Here is a 24,571-nt window from a genome sequence, read left to right on the forward strand (position 1 = left end):
TCACTAAGAGGTGTATGCTACTTCACAAGCAAGGAATAATGGTGTGATATAGCATATGTTTCAGCTGTTCCTAAATGACCTGTTTTACAATTTAATGAATGTTGCCTAAAATTTATAAACTAAATTTTATTTGCAAAAAATATTTGAAATTAAATTGAAACCACACACCATTGCCAGTGGTACTTAGCGTTGCCCCGAGAGAGGAATACAGTGGAACCTCTATTATACGACGTTCAGGGGACCGCGCGAAACCGTCGTATAATCCGGGTGTCGTATAATCGAAAATCAAACGTGATATTTTTTAACGTCTGAACTTCATCGTCATCTTTTTTTTTTTTTTCGGAACACAAATGCAGCACATTTTTGCCGGCAGAGGGCTAGTCTTCAACAAACAAGATAAAATGGCCGTTGAGGCTGCCATGAGCAGCGGGGCAGCGGCTCGCGCGGTTTTCTTGATAGGTGGAAAGATTAAGGCGCACCGGTTATCGACTGGCTAAAGTGTGCCTACCGTATTTACTCGATTCTAAGCACCCCCTTTTTTTCACGATCGCGATGCCCAAAGTGAGAGGGGGTGCTTAGATTCGAAAAATCTAAACTGACCCCGCCCCCCCGGCCCCTCTTTTCGAGGCGAAATCTCGATGAAACGGGCGCGAGAAAAAACATTTTATTTAGGAAACATTCAAAAGAAAAATAGTTGCAGACAGTTCTGTGCCGCCATCTGTCTTGTAGTGTCGGAACGCAGCAACACAAAAAGCGCCGTGGACGCCGTTGTCCTCGCTTCGGCGAGCGCGGCCTCGCCCGCTTATCTGTTTTTTCAGCAGCGTCCGCTCCGGCGGAGGCATTTGTTGCTGAGACGGGCGTCTTATCTTTTCTCTTTATCTTTCCTCTGATCTTTTAACTCTCCTCTATCTGCACTTGGCAGCGGTGGTGGCTTGGCTTGAGCCAGTAGGCAGGCCTGTGCAATTTCCTTTTCATCCTTCTCTCAGTCACAACGCGCATGCCGCGCCTCCTCGGGACTCCGACTGCACAGGCTCGACGAAAAAGAGAGCAAGTGCACTTGGCGGCCTCGGCAACGCTCTCTTCGGCGCAAAAAAGGGGGTGCTTAGATTCTCATGCCAAATTTTTTTTTCAGAAATTTTTTTCCGAAAATAGGGGGGGTGCTTAGCATCGCGAAAATACGGTACATCCCGGCCTGCGTTTGCTGACGACCTTTTTTGACGGATGGTACGAGCCAGACGTCGTACGAAGCGGGGTCCTTCTAAAATTTGCGTCGTATAACCGAGGTTTTTAATGCATTGTCTCTATGGGGGTTTTGCCGGGACCGCACAAATTCGTCGTAAAATGCGGGTCGTCGCATGACCGGGGGACGTATAATCGAGGTTCCACTGTATGTACAATCTGTGAAATTATCAGTAGCAGCAGCTGCAACATTATGCAGTAAAATATAGTTAATTTGACCCAGTTAAATAAAAGTTTTTTCCTCCTCCTTAACCCCCGTTAACTCGGATAATCCGAACTGTCGCTGGAGTGCCGGAAAACGCCTGTGTAAGTCTATGCCGTCGGGAGCTCCTTTATTTGGATGCCCAGGCGCTGCCATTGGTTGATTCCGACAGGCTCCTGAAGCGGTGCTGTGTCGAGGTATGACCTGCTCGACATCCAGTGGTCCAAGTAATCGTCCCCAGGCTTGAACTGCCTCTCTGATGTGTGCGCTATGGCAAGTATTTTGACGATCGGCAAGCCCCTGGCAGTAGGCCGATAGAAAATCTGGCTGTGTGGTTTCATTTTCGAAGCTTCGCGGTCAGCCCGGAGCAGCTGCGCTTATCAGCCAGCTGAGCCGCATGCTGTTTAGAATGGCACTTCATTGTCATGGGCCTTTTCAGTTTGTTAGTTTGTTTATCAAAGGTGTCTTAATGGTCTGGCTAGGCTCTGGTACCAATGCACGCTTCCCCTGATTCCGTTCACATGATACTTTCCTTCTTCCAGTATGTCGAAACTCCGCACTCGTCACATGCTGTTTTCCGTTTGTGTGTTAAAGCCTCCTCACAGGCGAAGAAGCTCCAGCGCTATTGTGTCACACACTGAAAGAAGCGATGCAAGGGAACATTTTTTCTTTTGAAGAAAAAAAGAATGTAGCCCAGCTTGACTGACTTACTGTCGCGAAAGCTAATGTTAACAGCGAAGCTGCCTGGCACTTGGCTTCTCTCACTCGAAGCTCGGGGCCTTCTGCCCTCCGCTTGCAACATGTCGTCGGTATCCCTCACATGGGCTTCTGGATTCGCCCGAGGACGCCATGGCCGTTCACGCGCCAACTGTTGCTGTTTCTCCCGACGGGCGGCTTCTTCTGAAGGGCTTGAAACTTTTCCCATTTTCCGAACATTCGAGAAACGACTGCCGAGCGCACTTGTCTATATATGCGCGCTCCTCCGAACCATCCGCTGGCTGTCATACGAAGTGGGGCGTGCATATTTTTCTGTTGTATAATCGAGGCTTTTAATGCATTATTCCTATGGGAGATTTGCCGGCCCCGTGCCGGTTGGTCGTAAAATGGGGGTAGTCGCATAAATGGGGGCACATAATCGGGGTTCTGTAATAGAGTCGAGCCTGGATGTATCGAACCCGGATATTTTGAATTATTGGCTGTATTGAACGCACAGATTATCCTCTTGAAAATCTTGTGTGCAAGTACTGTGCAGGAAAGTCTCGCTGTATGTCAAACTGCACACCATGAACCTGCTAGTGGTGCTTCTAATGGCACTCCTCAATTACTTTCTATGCTCACAGAGTGGTCAGCTGCACAGCCTTGGGCACCTGCTGGTAGCGCTAGCAGTGTGTAACCACGTGACGAGGTGAACATGGGGTATGCTTGAGGGCAGCCTTCAGTCTCTCGTACTCATTTTCCACGCTACCTGGCTCTTATGCTGTGAAGCCAACCTACGAAACCCTAGTGGCGGCGCTCACCTGGCATGCTTTATTCACTTCGCTGCCGAAGGTGTTGCGGAAACCAGCTGTACCTTAATTTTAATGAGCGATTATTCTATTTATAGTGTACCGCTAAAAGGATTGGACATCTTGTGATGGGCAGTGGCTAGTTCCAGAGCACCATCCACAGTGGCTTCGATGCGAAGCAGGTTAGACTTGGCAACACCTAGGAAGTGGCACACTGCTAGCATGCCATTGGGCGGCATGTCACTGTATTGAAACACTTCACTAGTGTGGGCGCAACGGATTCTCACTTGTAGGCTACAAATAAGCTTATCTTGTGCCATTTTTTGATATATTGAATTCTCAATGTATACCGTATTTTCCAGTGTATAAGACGCACCTGCCATATATGCAGGCTGTCATTGAAGAAGTTGGTATATAAGACGCACCCCAATTTACCCAGATAGGCTAGTTAGGCTTAATTAAACACGCTTGTGCGACCATTGTGAAATGCACCATACCTGTGAAGTTCTTAAGCAATGCTGAGTGATTGAAAAAGGCAACACACATGCCGTACCCGCCCACGTTTTAGCAAGAGAAGAAAAACGAAAGAACTCTCCTTATGTCCGTAACAACATTTTATTTTTACTTAAAACCTTCGAAGTCTTCATCTTCGGACGCGCTATCAAAAAGTTTGCCTGTTTCTGGAGGAAATGCAGCTGAAACATTCTCCTTGCACTACGTACACAGAGCAAACAAAGTTGCAAAGGGGGACTAAAAAAAAATGCCGGCTTGTATAGGCTTGTCTTGACAATGGCGAGAAGCGCGATTGTCGCCATCTTTTGGCATTTCACATTACATTTGCTTGGGGCCTCCGAAACGGCCGTGTGTTTTTGATCCCGGAAGTCATCATCCCCGCCGTTTTATGATGAAGTTCACTAAAAAAGTTGCGCGCGGCGGTCTCCGCATTATAGCCGGGTTACAGCCGCGTTATTGGTAGCGATATTTTTCCGGTGAAAAAAGCTTGAACATGAACCTGAGTAATTTCTGAACTCACAAAAAAAAACAACGAAAAATTCGCATATAAGATGCACCCTTGTATAGGATGCACCAGCACAATTTTTGAAAAAAATCTGCGTCTTGTACACCGGAAAATACGGTAGAACAATTTTGTCATCCCCTCCGAGTTCAATAAGTCCTGGTTCAACTGTACAGCAACACTCTCGATGCATGCTCTGACAAATGTGTGTGATGCTACTCCATGCACCCTTCTGCCCAGATGTGGCTAACCAGCTGACCTCGGAGACTCTGGCTCAGGATCTGGTGCTGCAGTGAAATAATGTTCAATCTCTTTCTGCCCATGGATGCAAGTATACATGTGGGCCTAGCCCACCCAAGCCAGTCCGACTGTGTCTGGGAAAAAGGACCCTTAAGGCCCCTGGGCAGAGGCAAGAGCCACTTTCGCCTTGTCTTCTCGTAGATGGCGCCCCTAGACTAATTACGCTAGTGGAAGTCAGCATTCTTCTAACAACCTCTCAATTTTTCACTTTCCTATTTTAAGAGCGTTAGTTCTTACTACTTATGTTTGTCAAGGACGCGTCTGTCTGCAAGCGAGGTCGAATTGACCAAAGCAGTAACCACGTGACCACACTGTATCACATAGCAACAGTGGGCGCGTAGCACCTCATTTGATAGCTATACTTTAGATCCGTTATGTGTGCACCAGTATAGCGGCCATCGAAGTGGCACCCCCTCAGGACCACCATTTGCACAAAAATTTAGGGGCCACCCGTTTGACGCAGAACATTCGAAGTGTGTCAGATGACTTTGCATGTTCCTGAGGATAAAATTACTAATTGAGATGAAGCCGTAAATATGTGTGGGATTCGCACCGACGGCCCCTTTCTACCCCCAAACCGTGCATTCCGAGGACCTTCAGATGGCCATTACGGCCAAACCGTTTGTCACAGGGGGTTCCGGATGGTGTCAAACAATTTGTTGTGTTGTGATGCACATGTTTATACAATTTATTACCTGATATAACAAAGAAATATACCGGATGTAGCGAAGGTGGCTGCAAATTGCAATAGTAGTGCAAAATCCATGAGGTAGATGGCACTGCTTTTATCTTAGAAGAGATGTTTCTGGAAAGGAAACATCAGCGGATGTTTGGATTTGGTCTTCTCCACGTGTGCTGAGCGCAGCATTGTAAACACTTGAAGCCCCCGTAGCTAACGCTCTGAAGTCGAACACTGAGGCAGTGTTGGCGGAAAATTTTTCTTTCTTACTCCTTTCTCTTTGGTTCTTCCTGGCAACTGAAGGTTAACATTGTGTAGCGTCAGCAGCATTGGGTACATCATATTTGGGCATACATAGCAGTACACAGCTGGCATGGGCAGGACTTGCTATCAAGTTCTTGTCCATCCTCTCATCGGGCCCTATGCTGAGTGGGGAGAATTGCTACCAAGCAATATCCTGTAAAACCTTGTTAACGCGTATTAAGGAACAACTATCCACAAAGCAACATTATGCTCTAATTGAAAATATTGTAGATATTTAAACTTACCTGATAAAAAAATGGGAACTGACATATTCCACAAAGGAAGACACAAGCGGAAGCTCCTATTCTGTTTGGACTACAGAAATCCATTATTTTCATCTGCCTCTAAGGCGGCCTCGCAGCCACCAGTGCAGCAGTCTCAAAAGTTGCACTGCGTGGAGTGTGGAACTTTCTCTGCCACAAGCATGGCACAGATTTCCTGTTCCCACTCTCAATGTTTGTTGCCGTTTCGAGCTTCTACTTCATGGTCTACCCGCGGAGCCTCTTCTCGACACAAGGCATGCTGTGGAGTGATGTCATTTGGGAAGCACTGCACGCGGGAAGTGCGCGAAGAGTGTGCCATTGCACTGCGTGGCACGCTTTTGCCAGTTCCTTAGAGGCAAGTGACGGCCGTTTTCTGCTCTGCTTTCTAAGTAGACCCTCAGAGGTCCAGAATCAAGTTTCCTTCTTTCCTGATGAAGTGAAGATTCGAGTTTGATATTAGTATATGTCCTCGGTCTTGTCTTGCTTCGTTTGGTACCATGATCTAATGCACGTACCGTGTTTGCACATTCGTATAGCAAATCTGGTCGTGAGCTTACAGCTTGCCCTCACTGTGCAGAGTCCAATTAATCACAATCCGCTGACCCATGGGCTTCCTCGCAGAGCACGAGTTTTAATCCACAAGGGTCGCTCAGGATATGCGCTCATGGCAGAGGTGATTGTCAAATGGCAGTCCCCTAGCAAATCCACATGCCACGAGCTTTTCTCGCACGAGAATGATGACCTGAAGACCGACACCAACCAAGCGGCAACTGCCGCGGGTGCCCACTCATGAACAGAGCACATGCTGTGGGACTGCCCTTACTACTGTGAAGTCTGGAAAAAGCACCTTAAGACACATCACCACATACCGTGAATGTGGGGACTCCATGTATTTATGTAACAATGCTTGGGCCCGAGCCAGATTGCAAAGCAGGAATTGAGCATCAAATATAACTCTCCTTGCCCCCCCACTCCCCCTCTTCCACAAATAGGCTTTGGTGTCAACTTACATCTAGGAGTTTATTTTCTGGGGTGCCACTTTCCACGCTAAGTGCTCTGCAGCAGTTACTTTGGAGCATATGCATTTGTAGGCCATTTGATAAGATATTGTGTGCCTCTATCACCTGCCTCTGTCCTGTGGGGATTTTTGTCATATTAAAGAGATTTCTTAACTGATAAGTACAGTCTGCGGTCTCTATTTTGGCAATAAAGCGTGTGTGGGCCAGCGGGAAAAATAAAAATAGCTGGAACATAGCCTTCGCCATTGGTGTGTTGGCCTGATCGCATCAGCTGAGCAAACATGGCACAGTGAAAAGTGTTGGCACCAATGCTGTCTGGGCACACCGCGAGGTACCTCTTTGGTTGTGATACACTGCATATTTTGAGCGTTGAGGATGATTGGTTTGCATGCCTTGAGAGTCATCGCAATAATCAGCCGTCTCACTGCTTCCATGCATATCTGCAGCTGTTGACTAGCATGTTGTTTCAGAAAGTGAACTTGAATATATTATTTCGTGAAGAAAAAATCTCAATAAACATTTTGGAAGATAATCTATTGATTCATATGTGGTTCAGTGTATTCTCTTCATACTTACTGGGGTGACCAGCAGGTAACTACGGCTGAACCTGTGGCACAGAGCAGACTTTGTTATGAACACCTTCACTAGAAGAACACTCCTCAGCACTGGACTGCTATGGATACTCCACTGATACGGCTGTGTTGCATCTGCTCTGTTAGGCAAATAACTGCTGTTACATATTTCGGGTGCCCAACAAAATGTGTTGGCTCTGGGTGAGCGTAGGGAGGGCACAAGAGAAGGCAAAGCAGTACTTCTGTTGGCGAGGCGAGCTGGATGACTGAGTCACTTGATAACACACACGCCACTGCTCCTGTAAACACAGCATGTGAGAAGCGCTGATGCCAGCGACAATCAGGGTGGGGGAGCATGAATGCCTGAACGTGTGAGTACATGGCAGATTACTTCACCTCAGAAGTCTTTTGCAGCAAGGCTGCGGCTATCTGAGCCAATCAGAACGGCGGGCGCTGCAAAACGTGTTCCTCCCTGCCCCACGACTGGTGGTTCCATCACTGGGAAGGGAATATATAGCCCTGGTCGGACACAACTCAAAAATGAAGCGGAAGAAGCACTAGAGTATTGGTTTGGGCTCGTTGGTCTGTATGGTTGAATTGCTGTGCATGTACCAAACGTTTGATGAGGCTATTTATGGATGATGTCTTGGTATGATGATTTCTTTGCTTCGTTTGCTTTTGCTGATTTTCTGGTGTCACGTGGGTTCTGGCTGGCATTTAAGAAGCTGCTCGTTGTCCTTAATAAAATTGTTTGTAGTTCGGCGCCTATCCTGTCAGCTTCTGTGTTCATCCTTGTCTTTTCGCGCTGCTTCCTCTAGTCATGCGGAGATACGGCAGTTGGCGTCAACAGATTTTTATGACACCGCCTATAATCCCCTTTCATCTGCCACTCCCTGCAATTTCACGCTAGCGGCTAGCTCAAAGGGAGTTGACAACGACGTCATGAGAATCAGTAGACACATTATTAGTTGGAGGGTCTCCTCTGAGGGATGGTGCTGGCCCGTTCAACCAGTGAATGAAACGCTCGCTGTAGTATTTCGAAAACACTATCCTTAACTACCTTTCCAGTTATTGCAATAATTGTTTGAAAAATAGCCTCAACACTGCTCAAATGTTTGAGGGACTATTTTTCTTGGCCCCCTACCTTTCTACCTTTCATGGCGCTGCGTGTGACTTACGCGGTAAGTATAGGATTTTGAGCAGCGCTGCTGCAGTGTTGTGCAGTGCAGTGGCATTACAGGACAATCGCCGGCGGTGATCACGTTCAACATCAAAACTTTTTTTCCACCCCTTACGCTAAAAAGACTCCGGTAAATACTGCTGAGTGTAATTACAATTATATTAACTGTGAGGCTTAAAGGGGACCTGAAACACCTGAGGAGAGTACATAAACTCGCTTAGTCACTATACATTCTCACCTCATGAATGCCTGAGCCAAAAAATTGGCTGTGGTTTAGCTCTGGTTCAACCTGGAGTGAGGCGAGAGCACCGCCGAGCCGCCTACCTATACAGCTGCGACACCTCTCCACTCCCCCCCCTCACTGTCCGCCTCACTCCCGCCGCATCTATCGCCTGCCTGGCTGCGCCATTACGTTTGCCTTGTACATTTGTTCTTACGTTGTACGCGCCTTACGTTTGTTCAGCCGGGTAGGCGATAGATGCGCCGATGTGGTAAACATGAGTGGCATGGCACTCGTGCCTTCTGCATTTGTTTGATAATGGATTTTTATCTGGTCGCGGATTACTATATCTTTGCGCCTCCTTTGTACATGCCTCTTGGTGGAATAAACCTCATTTGAAGTCCGGCGTTCGTCCTGTCTCCTCTACCTTCATCCGTGTCTTTTTTCGCTGCTGGAATGTCTCACAATCGCACCAAAATTAGGTGTCTTTACTAATTTAAGTCGGAAGCTATTCTTATACGTAGCCTTCTATTTTCGAGGAATGCGTCGTTGATATTTTGTAGCTAGCTGGTCCACTTTGTGTATTATTTACAAGTATGATAAATAGCATGTGTGTGTTCACGCTTTCTAGCACCTCCCTTTGTTCCAATCGAGCGCGGAGTCCTTCGCGGTTAGCGAGACTCTGCAGCTGTCACAAAAATATTGAGGGAAATTACTTCTGATGTTCAAAAAGAGCTAACAGTTTTCTTGAAGCCGGCGATACCGGCTTTCCGCTGCAGTGAGGCTCTCATTTTGTCGCTTAAAATAAAACATTATTCGGGCTGCATGAAAATCAAACGGGTCGCCTAAAATGCAGCATTTGGGCTGAATAATGGGAATCACTAAATCCCCAGTCTCGAGTGAACGATTCCTCTGGTTGCCATATTTTGGTACCGTATGTAGCGATATATGTTTGCACTCCGCCAAAAAGCGGTTGTCTGTGTGTCTAAAGCCTGCTTCTGGAATGCGGGTCACTTAGGTCACCTGACGTCATCACGACCTGCCTACCGTGGCCGTTCAGTTAATGATTAGTCTCGAGAGGTTCGTCAGGATAAACAACCTGGATCCCACAAGCCCCATCGATGGCAGTACCTGCCATCGGAGGGCAGTGACGCATTGCTGAAACGCTGCACCACTGCGGCAGGAGTGGTGTGAGGACTCCCAGGGATCTGTGATTGTAGAGAATTGGTTATAGCAACGACTTCACAGAGTTGACGGCGCCGAGAGCTACAGACAGTTACGGCCTGATTCAAGTGGGGCAGCCTCATTCATTTTGCTCTCTGTATTCGTATTTGTGCGCGGCCGCTTAATTTTTTGCAGCATTTGGGAAGTTTGGACTTTCGAGCGGCAACATTAAGGAGAAAGTTCGAGCCTCTGGTGCAACTTTATTTTTTCGTGCAAAGTTTTTCCGAAAGGACTGAAATGAGCAGTGACGACAGTGGCATGCGGGCCACAGCTCAGCTGGCCCAAAGGCGAAAAACAAAAGTACACTTCCCCTAGGTAACGGAAGAAGACTTTTGAAGGAGGGTTGCAGGCCAGCAGAAAAGGTAATTCCGACCCACATTGCAAAGCGTCCGACATGCATTCGATTGCTGGGAAGACTGTTGGATCAGCACACGAGGACTGGAGGAGCTACAAGTTCCCGCATTCTTCCACGAAGGTAGCTGCACGGGCACCCACACTGTCAACCATCTCAGTTCAGCTCAACACACCTGTCAATAAGCAAGCATGCGGTGCTTAACAAAGCAGAGGTCGCATCTGGATATTGTATTTCCCAACTTCTTACGTGTTCTGCGCACTCTCCATATTTTTCGTGCGGGTCCCACTCCATTTACTTCTTTATTTTTACTTGTAGTATTTTACTCTTAGCTACTTATTTCTCTATACTCTTTCCGTTTATCGCTCACCTGTGTCCTACCCCTATAAAAGGGGCGGCACCAGTGAAGAAAAATCACTCATGAAAAAGATCGGTCCTCCGATCGAAACGTCATAAAAATGTTTCCTTCAAAGAAGTGTATGCTTCGACTTCACTATATACTCTTTTAAGGAGTCAAGTAATTGATGCTCTCGCAGCCACCTACAATATATATATATATATATATATATATATATATACAGGGCGTCCCAGCTAACTTGGACCAAGGTTTATAAAGAAACTAAGCGTTCTTCAGAACTGAAATCGCGTGGATGTTGTTGAGGTTTATCTAAAGTTACAGTACCATTTTTTCGCTTCTCCTATTTTAATAATTAGTCGAGATAAATAAATTAACTTTTTAAATATAGCTTGAAACGTTCAGGCGTCAATAGGAAAGTTTTGGAGCTCCACAAATATCGTCCAACCCAGGCACTTCCAACGAGATATACTTAGCGTGGCCGTTTTTATTCGGGAAAAACGAAAGCCCGCGGAGTTTAAAACATACCACGTGACAGAGCGCTCCGTGCGCCCGGATGCGCCGCGATTACGGCGCTCTCATCCGTGCTTTGTAAGAAACATCACCCGCTTCGGGCCTTTCGTGCTGCCCAAGACAGGGCTTCGCGATGTGCTTGGTTCCAAAATAAGCGCCAGTGGGTACGGGCGGCAATGGAAAGAAAGCGCGGCTCCTGCTTGTTATATGCCTCTTTGCTTGTTGGGATCTTGCTCCCAAATTCAAATCCATGAGATTGTCATCGTTCCTCCGCATGCATTCTGCTAACGTGAGTGTGCAGTTATTGCCGCAGAAACGGGAGCCGCGCTTTCTTTCAACTCCCGCCCTAACTCACTGGCGCTTATCTTGGAACCAAGCGCATCGCGAAGCCCTGTCTTGGGCAGCACGAAAGGGCCGAAGCGAGGGATGAGAGCGCTGTAATCGCGACGCATCCGGGCGCGCGGAGCGCTCTGTCACGTGGTAGTTTTTAAACTCCGCGGGCTTTCGTTTTTCCCGAATAAAAACGGCCACGCTGAGTCTATCTCGTTGGAAGTGCCTGGGTTGGACGATATTTGTGGAGCTCCACAACTTTCCTATTGACGCCTGAACGTTTCAAGCTATATTTAAAAAGTTAATTTATTTATCTCGACTAATTATTCAAATAGGAGAAGCAAAAAAATGGGACTGTAACTTTAGATAAACCTCAACAACATCCACGCGATTTCAGTTCTGAAGAACGCTTAGTTTTTTTATAAACCTTGGTCCAAGTTAGCTGGGACGCCCTGTATACAGGGCGTCCCAGCTAAATGTAACCAAGCTTTTAAAAAAGAAGTGCCCTAGCCCAGTGAGACCAACTACGAGTTGTTGCCAGTCACGTGTCCTAGTCTGCAGCATTTTTTAATTATGCAAACGTAATTAATCAGCAGAGATTAATTAGCTAACTTTTTAATTATTGCCTTCAGGAAGAAAGTGTCAATGCAGGAATTGTAGATCCCATAGAAAAATAACCGTTTGCCGTGTTTGCAACCAAGTACCGCTGATACAGCTTCTTTTATTTGCCTGGAAAGAAAGCCCGCGAAATACAAAAAGAACCACGTGATAGGGAAGCAGTTTAAGTGCCCCCATACGACCGGTCAAGCAATGACATTCGCTTATCTTTGCAACGCTGTACCGAACAGGGTCCGGCGTTTTGCGATGGTTGCGAGATATATGCCAGCAACTCTCGCATGGCCGCTAGGGCGACTGCTTCTTCGGCGCGTGACGGTGCAAGTTCGGCGGCACAGCCAAATGCCTATCACTCGAGGCGAGGTTTCGCGTGAAAAAGCGCTCCATGCGAGCCGCGCTTCACTTCCTTGAAAAGCAGAGCCTGCTTACTTTCCATGATGCATAAGCAGTTCCTGGCGCTTATCTCGCCACCACCTCAAAGTGTCGAACCCTGTTCGGGAGAGCGTTGAAAGCATAAGCGGATGTCGTTGCTTGACCGGTCGTTTGGGAGCGCTGAAACTGCTTCCCTATCACGTGGTTCTTTTTGTATTTCGCGGGCTTTCTTCCCAGGCAAATAAAAGACGCTCTATCAGTGGTACTTGGTTGCAAACACGGCAAACGGTTATTTTTCTATGGGATCTACAACTCCTGCTTCGACATTTCCTCCCTGAAAGCAATAATTAAAAAGTTAGCTAATTAATCTCCGCTAATTAATTACGTTTGCATAATAAAAAAATACTGCAGACTAGGGCACGCAACTGGCAACGTCTCTGAGTAGGTCTCACTAGGCTAGGGCACTTCGTCTTTTTTAAAAGTTTGGTTACATTTAGCTGGGACACCCTGTATATATATATATATATATATATATATATATATACACACACACACACACACACACACACACACACACACACACACACACACACACACACACACACACTAAATCTCTTCCCAATCTCCCCTCCCCTTACCCAGACATGGATACATTGCTGGTCGCGAATTCAGTAACCTAAAAGTAACCCCTTGAATCAAACTTCCGCGCACATCATGACTGAGAAGTGTGAGAGCCGTATCTCATACATAGGGAAAACAGCTTCGTCGGGACTTAATGAGAGCCCTGGGAAACTCAGCTGTCTATCTGAAGACTAAAATTCGTAATTAAATTGATAATTTAGTAAAAAATGTGCTATTTCCTCTTCTTAGTCATGAGCCGCAAGAGTGAAGCAACTCCACAAATTTTTTAAAATTTCTTTTGCAAGTTATTTTCACACATTCAATTATTTCTTTACTCTTCACATTTCGTTTCTGTTCCCTCTTTTGGAGATAGGCTACCTTTATTATAATTATTTCCAGTTGTCTTGCCACACCGGGTGGGCCAACGTTGATGCAGCGCCCCTAAGGCAATTTTGTTGTGGGCACTAGGAAGCAAGCTAGAGCACAAGGGCGCAGGTAGCAGCCTGCCACGTTGCCTCGGTTCTTTCCTCCACCCCTGAATACCCTTTGGCCAGCCATACACATGTCTGTAATAAAGATGTCAAACGCACCATTTGTAGGCAAAATTAGGGGTGACTGCACCAACATAATTGTGAGGGCCTTGCGTACGTCTTACACAAGACCGGTGTGCCCCTTCTGATTAGTTACAGCTCTTCCCAGAAAACTAGACCGCCATCCACATTCCTGGATTGGAGTGCCTGCCGTCTGACGCATACTCTTTCTTCAATCAAAGCGAGCGCTTATCAGATAAGAAAACGTGTTCTTACCAAGGCATCACGCGCTATGGGCAATGAATTTATCGCAAACTCCATGTCTGTGTGTGTTGGGGGCGAAGCGAGATCAAGGAAGGTTAAAGGGTGTGGATGAGGGAATGGGTGGATGGGGGCGTGCGCTCGTGGCTACAAGGGGAACAGCTGAAATATGCAGGCCTTCAATATTTTTTGTACTCGCTTTCTTCGCGCTTCGGCACGTGGAAACGGCGAATGAACCCGCGCCGGGCAAAGGCAGCGTCGATCTGTCCATCAGCCTGCGCGAAGGCAAGCAAAGAGAGAGAACTAGGTTCGAGAGCTCTAAAGTCGCTTCTTATGTGGCATGGGCCGCAGTGGCGGCACACGCTGAAGTTTCCCTTCTTATTGGCTGAGCATGCTGCAAGTATTTTCTGCGCCGACTCGAGCGCGCTTTGCATGTTACAGCAGCGCTTATGCACTGGTTATCTCCTCCTGACGGTGTAATTCTCTTTTATTGTGGTCTTCCTTTTTCGTATTCGTCCCAGCCTGATAATGAGTTGCGGGTTAAGCCTACAACGCAAGGAGCACTTGTTGGTGATGGATATGGCATTGACAAGTTTTTTTTGTGTGTGCGTTTAAGAGGAAATGGTGACACTACATCTAAAACCTCGTTCGCAGTTAATACTTTCTACAAAGAGAGCTTTGAAGGCCGTGTGCAGGCTGCATGTCTGCATTGCACACCAGCTGTAGCCCAGTTTGGTCCTGAAGTAATGGCAGCAATCTGCAAGACCCTTTTTTATCATTTCATTTTAGAGCGCAGCTCTTTGGCGCCCGCTCCTGCGTTTCGCGGCATTGCCGTCCAATGCTGCCAACCCTAGAGATTTTTCCCTGGATCTATAGAATTTGGACGTCGTTTAGGGGAAAAGGAATTTTTTGTATAATCTAGGGAAATTTCATTTGCTCGGAGAATTATTTTCTTTCTCCCTCAAATTGTGAAGACAGTACAAACTTTTCGTTGTTTTTTCTCTGCAACTGACGGAGGCCCGCAAAACACCGCCGCGCGCTCGAGTAAAGCCTGTTTCACATGGAGGTGAAAACGCTTTGTGAACCATGCATGTGAACCAGCCTTTACACGGCCGTAGTCGGACGCGGTAGTCCCTGTCGTGCCAGTGGCACCCGCTGATGTGATCTGGCGCGCCATCGTCTTCCCTCAACACGCGCGCCCCTTCCTCACGCTGTATTTGGAGCTCGCTGCACAACGTGACATTACTATTTAGTAAGCTAGCATATCTGCATGTTTGGTTTGGTAACTAGAAAAGAACAAGGGCGCCATTTTTTTAATAAAGGAGCGCCGTGTTGGAAATCGGAGCTAGACAAGGGAACAATTGCCAGTTCACCCGCCGTTGTGGCTCAGTGGTTATGACGCTCGGCTGCTGGCCCGAAAGACGAGGCTTCGATCCCGGCCCGGCGGTCGAATTTCGATGGAGGTGAAATTCTAGAGGCCCGTGTGCTGTGCGATGTGAGTGCACGTTTAAGAACCCCAGGTGATCGAAATTTCCGGAGCGCTTCACTATGTCATCCCTCATAGCATGGGTCGCTTTGGGACGTTAGAGCCTCCAAAAACATAAACCATAATTTCAAGTTCCATCACGACGAACAAAGTGAGTTGAGGTCACAAGAGGCATGCAAAAGCTAAACACTGTCATTGTTTTAATTGGCCCAAACTGTTTCGTCAGCAATCGCAGGAAATGAAAAAGCAGCTTTTATATCGCAGTTTCCGTACACTCCTCAAGCGACCTCCAGGCATTTTGTACGTGGCATCCTTCGGCTGAAGTCTAAACCGACCAACATGAGGGAAAAAATTAAGTTAATTCCACATGCCCTTGCATGTTTACTAATATCTTGCGTACTGTGAAAAAAGAAGACATACACGATATAGAACCTTTAATTTCCAATTTCCAAAGCGCGCTACGGTTTATCTTGTAGCTTCATTTAGAATTTCTTCATTTTACGCCCTTTATTTCAAATTTACAGCTAATTTGCTTACCAGCGTCTGGTAATAGGGTAGCTGCACGATGAAACTTGCTACTGAACAACGCATAAATATACAATTTTACAATATACAATTGAACACTATTTTTCGTATCTAGGGAAATCTAGGGAATTTTTGGTTGCAAACTGGGGGAGAAGCGGCTCTGGAGGCTGGCAGCACTGTTGCCGTCGCCGTTGTCCGTTGTAACCAGCTTCAAAGCCGGGGCAACGCGCTGCTCTAGTTGCGCGCGCTCCTGGCGCCATCTCCCGCAACCTCCCGATAACTTAATTACTCTTCGCTCCTCCTCCAATGCCACCCCTGTGCGGCGGAAATCAGTGCTCCGGACTTGTGGCGGCAGATCTCGATATGTGCACCGCCCGAGCCACAACGCATAGCCGCCGCCGTTCGCCACTGAGAACCGCCTGCTTATATAAATAGTTTATTCTCTGCCAGTTCTTTCTGAGCCATGAGCGAGGCAAACGGTGGAGGTCCTTCGTCTGCCGCTGCTGCTAAACGAGCTGCCAGAGCAGAGGCCCAGTGCCGTCGCCGCCAGAATCCAGAGGTGCGTACCGCCGAAGGAGAAGCTTACCGTCGCCGCCGTCGAATTCTTTGCCTCAATCCATCGAAAAGCTGAAACAGCTATGCTCAAATTTCCCATTAGGAAGTAACGTAATCGACGGAAATTTTCTATATTTACACGATAAAGGTGTACACAAGGTTCAGGCGAAAAGCGAAGTAGTTTCGCTTGAATGGAACCTGAGCCCCCATGTACATATGTACATGATGTTCAGCAGCTGTAAATGGCATATCATTTCTATCGTCATATTTAAACAAAGCTATAACTTGAGAAATTTGCATCAGCTTGAAAAGAAGGCCACTATTCATCTCTTTTCGTGCTCTTAGTGGTGAGAGTCCGGGTGGATGTTGATGGGGTCGTTCGGTACACGAACTGCTGGCTGTCTCAGCTTGGGCTTGTAACAAACCACTGGCTGCTCGGGCCTCTTGTGGAATTTCATGCTGCTTGCAGCTGCCCTTCTGCTATAGGCTCAGGTGTCCGTGAGAGCTCAGGAAATATTACGAAGCGCCTCCGCTGCTTCGTTTTCAGGGTGTCCCTCTTTGCTCGTAGAAGGGGATGCCTTGGCACCAGCAGTCTTTCCCTCTGCTTTCTGCAAATGGCGGTGCCGTGTGACGGGCGGCGAGAATAGAGCCGCTGGTGCACTTGTCCTGGAGGTTTTATCAGCAGGCCCCGCAGGCTGGGCAAGCTCGTAACCTTCAGCATCGGCCGATCTCTTGGCCCGCTTCCTCGAAGATGGCTGCCTCTCAGGCGGTGGTGGCTCCACATCTCCAACCGGCGATTCCATCCCTTCACTGGCCTTTCGCTTGGCGGAGCCAGGGCTGCGGGGGGCAGTGGACCTTGGGTCCGGTTGCTGCTCTGCTTCGGAGTCATGCGCTTGAAGAATTGTGTACAGTGCTGCGCTGCTAGAGAGCCGACGGCTGCGGCGAGCCAGAGGCGCCCTCCTTGGCTGCGTATTCTAGACGGACTTGACCGATTGGCTTCGTTTTCTCGTGCGAGGAATTCTCTCTGCGCCACTTTCAGCACTATCACCTTCAGCAATGCTCTTAGGAGCATGGTGGGTGCTAGCTGCAGAAGAAGCCGTGCCTCGAGAACCCCAATTAGCCTGGAGAATGGTGTTGCATTGCACCTTTCAGGGTCCTGCCGCCTGTCAGGTGTCAGGCGGGAACTGCGTCGAGTCGAAGTGAGCAGCACCTTCTTCGAAGCACCTGTGGCAGGGGAACGCTTTGCGGTTCTGCCCTTTGGCTTCTTGCTGGGCCATTTGCATGCGCCACAGTCTGGATCTGGCAAGCGATCCCGGACGTCCGCTAAAGAGGAACGCTGCGGCAACTTTGTGAATTTCTTTTCAGAATATGGTGCTTTGTCCTCACCGGGACTAGACATGGGGGGGGGGGGGGGGGCGTGTAGGACTCGGTGTCCGAGCAGCTCGCTTGCGAGGAGTCTGCTTGAGTGATAACGTAGCACCTTCTTTGGTAGCTTTCCACTTGTCTAGACGCGATCTGTGATAAGGGGCTGTCGATGCATTGTCTCTTATAGCATCAGCAGAAGTGGAAGTCCTTGTAGGCCTGCCCTTTATCCTCTCTATCGGACACCGGGTCTGAAAAGTCTGCTTTCGATTAGTGTGCGTCACTGGAGCCTTCTGCCTGGCTTTGCCTGCGCTCGACTGCCCCCTGACGCCTTGCGATGCCTCGTTCTCTGCAGGGCTTGGAGTGGCAGGTTGTGCAGGTGCTTTCACGGGGCTGGTTTGCGGCTGTCGTTTGGGGCTGGGCATTGCAGACTGCTTCCTGACTAACCCTGACCGTCTCGGACTGGGCGACTTTGATTGCCGGCGAGGGCTGGGTGTGGCCATCCTCTTGCCAGAACTCCGTGGAGAGGCGAAGGTGGCTTTCACGTTGCTTCTTCCTCTAGGACTGGGCGTCTCCGGTTTCCACCTTGGACTTGGTGCTGCATGTTTGACGCTGGCTGCACTTGCGCACTCGTTGGCTGCCCACGCCTTGCATGCGGGCTGCTCAACCTGCAGGTGCTCTACGTCGCCTGCTGGCGTCATCCACCATGCTGAGGGCTCACTCGCCGCTTCGAGGGTATCCACTATCAGTGACAGCTGCATGTAACTGATCTCGGCCAGTGGTGTTTCAATCTTTGGGGTGATGGTGCCAGAGCTCCTCGACCAGCTGGCTTTCGGGCTTTCAGTGCGAGTGGGCGGCAGTTCCGGGACCGCATCTGAGGAGGTAGTTGTTGTTGTTGTTGTCCTCTAGATAATGGCGCGTACCCACTGCGGGGGATTGGCCAAGACACAGGCGGCAACTGATAGGTGCACAAAATGTTAAACAAGAAAATAATGATGGGGAAAAATAAAATAATAATAGCAATTAGGAAATAAATGAAAGAAACTCTGATGTGTAATTGAAATAAGCTAAACAAATACTGTGAGATCGGTGACTGAAATAGAGAACGGGGATAAATATTCCATGTTTGGAAAGCTTTCGTTCCAGAGAAATATTGATCATGAGAAAGAACAGAGCTTAAGACGGCAGCCGTTTAGTGTCTGTAAGGAAGTTTTGCATGGCGGAGAGCACATTCCAGTTGCTGTGCCCAAGGGAGGAAGCCCCAAGAGACAGAGCAACCCCAGCAGACAGACTTAGACCTAGCTGTCGTAGCGGAAGCTCCAGCAGGCGGCTCCGTAAAGAGGAAAAACGGCGGCAGGTCAACAAGAAATGATCTATCGTTTCGGGTTCTCCGCAGAATGGGCACAATGGGGAGACCGCCAGACCAGATCTATAAAGGTAGAAGTTTAAGTGAGGCACGCGACAACGTAGACGCATGAAGGAAACCTCAAGCTTGCGTGATCGCCATCCTCTACTGCACCACGGGGAGATGCCGGAATTCGGGAGAGGAGGTCAGAGCTGATGCTGCGAATTCTTTCAAGAACAAATACCTGCGAAACCTGGCCGCCGTAATATATGCGCTGGGTGGAAGCACAGATACGACTGGGGCCTTGAAGAGATGCCTTCGCCAGGGTATCGGCAACCTCATTCAAATGGATTCCTCTGTGCCCAGGCACCCAGACCAACCGTAATGAACACACGTGGGGTGGAACCAAGCATTTGAGTAAGCGAAGTGCCTGAGATGTTGTAGGCGCGGTGAGAGAGGAACACAACGATAATGAATCCGTCATAATTATGACAGAAGACAAGGAGCTGTTTAATTTGCGCAACGCCAAGACTACTGCTAGAAATTCGGCCAAATAAATAGGGGTGTAATCGGGAAGGCGGAGTGAGAATGACCAGTCAAGGGAGATGGAGAAAATGCCAACACCGGCCTTTTCTTCACACTATGAGGCGTCTGCAGATGAGATTTAAAGCACAGCAGGTAATCCTGCAATAAACCGCTGAGCAAATGAAAAGGCATTAACTTTGCATGTTTTGGAAAGATGTCATCGAAGACAATCTGAATAGATGAAGAGTTGGCGCATACCGGACGGATGTCCGAAATGCGGACGTTTAAGGGGTCAAGTAGGGATTGCACAAAACATATCTGAGGGGTACGGAAACGAGACCAGGATTCGTTGAAAAATGGCCGAGGCTGACGAAGAAAGATCAAATTGGAGGCATAAAGCAAAGAATCGCACATTCTTACAAACGTTTTCACCGTTAAGAGCCGAAATCTAGAAGCCAATGATGGAATACGCGCTTTCAGATACAAAACGGAATTCGCCACAAATTTTGGAAGGCACAAACAAAGGCGCAACGCCTCCCGCTCCAAGAGAATCAAGGGGCGAAGTTTATAAGCTGGCGCACCAGAGAATAAAACACAGCCGAACTCTAAGACTGGACGGACGTACATTCTATAAATCATAAGAAGTGAGTGCCTTCTCATGCCAGAACGAACACTGCTCAGCCTGCGCAGCATACCGACTGCTCGGACTCCTTTCGCAGTGATCTGCTCGATATGGGCCCCCCAGGAAAGAGAAGGATCATAAATTACTCCGAGGTATTTGATAGTCTGCACTTGAGGAATTACATGGTTCCGGTAAACAATAGATTTATTAACTGGACGAGAGCGTGGAAAAACCAATAAAGCACATTTATTGACATTAAGGGACAGATTAATGTCTCCTAACCATTGGTCTAGGACATTCAGGTAGGACTGTAAGGACTGGTACAAAGAGGAAATGTCGTTCTCTGAAGCAAAAAAGGCGATGTCATCAGCATACACATAGGTGGACACCTGAGGACTGCAGGGAATACTTCTGAGTAAGATGTTGAAAAGTACAGGGGAGAGGACCGCCCCTTGGGGCACTCCTTTCGCTTGTCGAAATTTGCTTGATGAAACACCGTTCTGGAAGCAGTAAAATTCCCTGTCAGCAAGAAATTCAGCAACCCAAGCCACAAAGTATCTGGGAAGTTCTACATCTTGTAGTCTTTGCAAGAGCGTCCTTTGCTCAACGCTATCATAAGCTTTAGACACATCTAAAGTAACAAGCGCTGCGTATTGATTTCGGCGACGAGCTAACTGTATGCGGCTCTCCAGATCGGTATGGGCACACCATATAGAGCATCCTGGCCTGAAACCTATCTGGCAAGGGTTCAACAACCCAGTCTCTGATATAACGGACATTATTGTACCATGCAACAACCTCTCAATTAACTTTACGAGATTCGAAGTTTAAGAAATGGGCCTTATATTGTCTAACACATAACCTTCTCCCTGCTTTTTAAGCAACGGGATAATCTTTGCTAGACGCCACTCATTTGGAATCCATGGCCCCTTAAGAGAGTAATTTATAAGTGCCAGTAAGTTGGTGGGAGATTCCTCGAACAAAATTTTAATCATAGAAGAAGTCACACCATCAGGGCCAGGGCCGCGGGTGGAAGGCGGGATACAGTATCCCGCCTGTCAAAATCCCGTTGTCCTCCTCTTCTTCCCTTTCCCTTTCTGAGGCTTCAGAAACACTAATGATGATTGCGTGCTGCACATTAACAGGTTCCTCTTCTTCCTCGGTACTGCGTTGTTCTCCACTGACTGCGAAAGCGGGCACGAGCAGGGAGACTGTTAACGCTTGGGAACAGATTCTGCTTGGTGGGTCTTCAATTAGCTCGGTACCGCCACTGTCGCAGAGAGGAGCGGGCTCTTCCGCTTCAACAGGCATCCGAAACTGAGCAATGCAGACCTGTGCATTGCCGACGTGTGCAGTGGCGAATGGTGCAGTGCCGAAGTATGCAGCGCAAAAGTTTTCGATGACGAAGTTTTCAATACCGACGTATGTAGTACCGACGTGTGAAGTGCTAATATATGAGTGCTAACGTGTTGAGGGCCGACATGTGGACTGGCGAACTGCGCAGCTTCAGGCTGGGCAGTGCCGGCGTGTGCAGTGCTGAACTGGGCAAAGCCACCGTGTGCAGCAGCAGCCGTGCTGGACTTCTTGATGGTTTACCTGCGGAGCCTCGTCTCGACACATGGAATGCTGTGGCGTGATGTCATTTGGGAAGCACTGCACGTGGGAAGGGCGTGAGGAGGGTGCTACTACACTGCGTGGCGCGCTCTTGTCAGTTCCTTAGAGGCGAACGACGGCAGCTTTGTATTATGCTTTCCAAGTAGACCCTGAGACCTGCAGAATCAAGTTTCCTTCTTCCCTTATGAAGTGAAGATTCGCGTTCGATATTGGTATATGTCCTCGGTCTTGTCCTGCTTGGTGTGGTACCATGATCTAATGCACGTACCGTGTTTACACATTCGTATAGCAAATCTGGTCGTGAGCTTACAGCTTGCCCTCACTGTGCAGAGTTCAGTTAATCACAATCCGCTGACCCGTGGGCTTCCCCGCAGAGCACAAGTTTTAATCAGGCGAGCCTTGTGGAGCCTGCAATGAGCGATACGCGCTCATTGCAGACGTGATTGTCAAATGGCAGTCCCCTGGGAAATCCTCATGCCACGAGCATTTCTCGCACGAGAATGATGATCCGGAGATCGACCAACCAAGCGGCAACTCCCGGGTGCCCACTCATGAACAGAGCACATGTTGTGGGACTGCCCTGGCTACCATCAAGTCTGGAAAATGAACCTTAAGACACGTCACCCCATACCGTGAATGTGGGGACACCATGTAACTGCATCATGAAACGATGCTTGGGTCCGAGCCAGACTGCGAAGCAAGCATTCAGCATCAAATGTAATCTCCTTGCCCCCCCACTCCCCCTCTTCCACAAATAGGGCTTGATGTCAACTTACAGCTAGGAGTTATTTTCTGGTGTGCCATTTCTCATGGTATGTCTGCTGCAGCAGTTACTTTGGAGGATATGCATTTGTAGGCAAGCTGGTAAGACACTGTGTGCCTCTGTCATCAGCCTTTGTCCTGTGTGGTTTTCCGTCATTTTAAAGAGGTTACTTAACTGATAAGTACAGTCGGCGGGCTCTATTTCTGCAATAAAACGTGTGTGGGCCAGCGGGAAAAATAAAAATAGCTTGAACATAGCCATCGCTATTGGTGTGTTGGCTTAATTGCATCAGCTTAGCAAACATGGCACAGTGAAAAGTGTTGGCACCAATGCTGTCTGGGCACACTGCGAGGTACCTCTTTGGTTGTGATACGCTGCATACTTTGACCATTGAGGATGATTGGTTCGCATTCCGTGAAAGTCATCGCTATAATCAGCCGTCTCGCTGCTTCCATGCATATCTGCAGCTGTTGACTAGCATGTTGTTTCAGAAAGTTAAATAAATTTATTTTTCGTCAAGAAAAATTCTTAATAAATTTTCGGAAGATACTCTATTGGCTCTTTGAGGTTCAACGTATTCTCTCAATACTTACTGGGGTGATCAGCAGGTAACTACGGCCGAACCTGTGGCACAGAGCAGACTTTGTTATGAACACCTTCACTAGAAGAACACTCCTCACCACTGGACTGCTGTGGATACTCCACTGATACGGCTGTGTTGCATCTGCTCTGTTAGGCAAATACCTGCTGTTCCATATTTCGGGTGCCCGACGAAATGTGTTGGCTCTGGGCGAGAGTAGGGAGGGCACCAGAGAAGGCAAAGCAGTACTTCCGTTGGCGAGGTGAGCTGGATGACTGAGTCGCTTGATAACACGCACGTCACTGCTCCTGTTAACAGAGCACGTGAGAAGCGCTGATGCCAGCTACAATCAGGGTGGGGGAGCATGAATGCCTGAACGTGTGATTACATGGCAGATTACTTCAGCTCACAAGTAGTTTGCAGCGCTGTGATGGCTGCGGTGATCTGAGCCAATCAGAACGGCGTGCTCTTCAGAGCGTGTTCCTCCGTACACCACGACTGGTGGTTCCATCACTGGGATAAAAATACAGCACTAGTCGGGCACAACTCAAGAATGGAGCGGAAGAAGCGCTAGAGTAGTGGTTTGGGCTTGTTGGTCTGTATGGTTGAATTACTGTGCACGCGCCAAATGTTTGATACAGCTATTTATGGATGATGTCTTGATACGATGATTTCTTTGCTTCGCTGATTTTGCTTTTTTTCTGGTGTCACGTAGGTTCTGGCTGGCATTTAAGAAGCTGCTCGTTGCCCTTAATAAAATTGTTGGTAGTTCGGCGCCTATCCTGTCAGCTTCGGTGCGCATCCTTGTTTTTTCTCGCTGCTTCCTCAAGTCATGCGGAAGAAACGGCAGTTGGCCTATAATGACACCACCCTTTAATCTGCCACCCCCTGTGATTTCACGCTAGCAGCGAGGCTAAAGGGAGTTGACAACAACGTCATGAGATCCGGTAGACGCATTATTAGTCGGAGGGCCTCCTCTGAGGGGCGGTGCTGGCCCGTTCAACCAGTGAATGGAACGCTCGCTGTAGTATTTCGAAAACACTATCCTGAACTACCTTTCCAGTTATTTCAATAATTGTTTGAAAAATAGTCGCAACACTGCTCAAATATGGAGGGACTTTTTTTCTTGGCTCTCTACCTTTCTACCGCTCATGGTGCTGCATGCGACTTGTGAGATAAGTATAGGATATTTAGCAGCACCGCTGCAGTGTTGTGCTGTGCGGTGGCATTACGGGACAACAATCGCCGGCGCTGATCACGTTCAACTTCAGAAATGTTTTGCCACCCCTTACACAAAAAAGACTCCGGTAGATATTGCTGAGTGTAATTAAAATTATATTAACTGTGGGGCTTAAAGGGAATCTGAAGCACCTGTTGAGGAGAGTACATAAACTCGCTCAGTCGCTACATTCTCTCGTCATGAACGCCTGAGCCAAATAATACACTTTACACGCAGCAGAAAGCCGACAATCGCACACGAAAGTGCACAAGCCCTTTCCAGCGACTTTTTCATGCACGCGCCCT

At 48.1% G+C, this 24,571-nt stretch overlaps 1 pseudogene; it reads left to right on the forward strand.

Annotated features, from left to right (window-relative positions):
- The window catches only part of LOC149355633 (uncharacterized), a 430,506-nt pseudogene that overhangs the window by 203,699 nt on the left and 202,236 nt on the right, over nucleotides 1-24,571 (forward strand).

Source organism: Amblyomma mixtum, chromosome 3 (genome assembly GCF_055824585.1).
Source record: "Amblyomma mixtum isolate Tamu chromosome 3, ASM5582458v1, whole genome shotgun sequence".
NCBI classification, from domain to species: domain Eukaryota; kingdom Metazoa; phylum Arthropoda; class Arachnida; order Ixodida; family Ixodidae; genus Amblyomma; species Amblyomma mixtum.